The sequence below is a fragment of the Mastomys coucha genome, unplaced genomic scaffold (genome assembly GCF_008632895.1).
Source record: "Mastomys coucha isolate ucsf_1 unplaced genomic scaffold, UCSF_Mcou_1 pScaffold17, whole genome shotgun sequence".
Classification (NCBI taxonomy): domain Eukaryota; kingdom Metazoa; phylum Chordata; class Mammalia; order Rodentia; family Muridae; genus Mastomys; species Mastomys coucha.
The window spans coordinates 3,467,901-3,469,441 of NW_022196899.1; the positions used below are offsets into that span (position 1 = coordinate 3,467,901).

At 36.2% G+C, this 1,541-nt stretch overlaps 1 long non-coding RNA gene across 1 annotated transcript in view; it reads left to right on the forward strand.

Moving 5' to 3' along the window:
* The window catches only part of LOC116094929, a 2,188-nt gene extending 1,760 nt beyond the window's left edge, over window positions 1-428 (forward strand). The window contains exon 2 of the long non-coding RNA XR_004120363.1: window positions 284-428. This is a non-coding gene — a long non-coding RNA (uncharacterized LOC116094929). The remainder of the gene's footprint in view (window positions 1-283) is intronic.
* The last annotated feature ends 1,113 nt before the right edge of the window (window positions 429-1,541 follow it).

Consider the following 1,541-nt stretch of genomic DNA (forward strand, 5'->3'; position numbering starts at 1 on the left):
GTGGTGGTAGTGATAGTGGCAGTAATAGGAGGAGGAGGGGAAGGGAGGGGAGTGAGGAAAAAGAGAAGGGGAGAGGGTGAGAGAGGAAGAGGAGAAGGGGAGGAGGCAGAAAGAATGAAGAAATAATTACAAAAATGATTAACACTGTATGACAGGAAATACTGAAATACATTATAGGGTGCTGACTTAGGACAGAAAATTATTAATAATAAGCAATATCTTTTTAAATTTCCACACTTTACAACTATTAGTATAGTTAATTATTTCTCTCTCTGTTGCACAGGCCTGCCTTGAACTGCCTTGAATTCCCTATTAAAGCCCCTTGACTACTGAGGCGCTATGCATATACCAACATCCATGATGAAAATTTACTTTCTTGATTAATTATCTATTACTCATTTTACCTGATTAAATATGACAATTATCTGCTGTCTGTCTATCAATGCAGTGTGATATCTAAGTTCTATTGTGCTATATTTCCTGAGGTTCCTGTCCTTCTAGACAAAAATATCAAAATAGGAAATATTCACACACACACACACACACACACACACACACTCTCACACTCACACGCACGCACACACACACACACACACACCCTATAGATATGTGAGCTGTATAGTTGTCTGAGTTCTATGGTTTGAGAGATCCATTCTTGGTCTACTGTTATGGCGAGGAACATTTTAAATTATATTTGGACAAAGGGACTCTTCACTTTGCCTTGAGTTGCTGAATTACCCATGTGTGTTCACTATGGATAGCAATCCAGGCTTTTAAGGCGATTTTATATAGAAGGGGAAATGGGTGTGTTATTTAAAAATTTAGGGTGTTGAGAAGGAAATAATGAGGCACCATCTTAACCAGAGTGTACAAGAAGATCAATCCACTCTTTCAGTAAAAAAAAATAATTTCCTAGTCTGTAATTCTAAATCAGATATGTTTCAAGTATTTACACAGAATGAATTTTGAACATTACTAATTGGCAATCGGGCATTTATTTATGTGTCATTTTTCTTGTTGCATTTCTGAATAAAACATAAATTGACAATGATGCTACATTTAAATTGCTACTCTCCAGACTGGAATTTATCTTTTTGCCGTAACCAGGACATGTTTGTTTTTCATATCGCATGTAAGTGAGATTCAGACAACTTTGCCAGATTTTGCTAATAACACAAAAGAAACTGAGAAGCCATGTTTCTAAACCTCTGTTTAAAAATGTTTCATAAAGCATTTTCATAAAACATAAAAAGCTATTTATTTTGTGGAAGACATATGGAAGTTGGAAGTTCAAGAATAAAACATATTTAGCCTCTGGAATGAAGTCCAGGGCAGGCCGCTTTGATCACTATGTGACTCAGAAAGAAATGGCTTTTCTGATGATACAATTAGAGATTAGCTGCTCTGCTGTTGAGATGTAAATGTAACATATCATGGATGGTTAGCGCCACAGAAAATAATGAAGTTAGGGAAAATAATGAAGCCTAAATCTAAGAGAATAAAGAGGTAATGCATGCGGAGAGAGACCTTGAGACACGAGC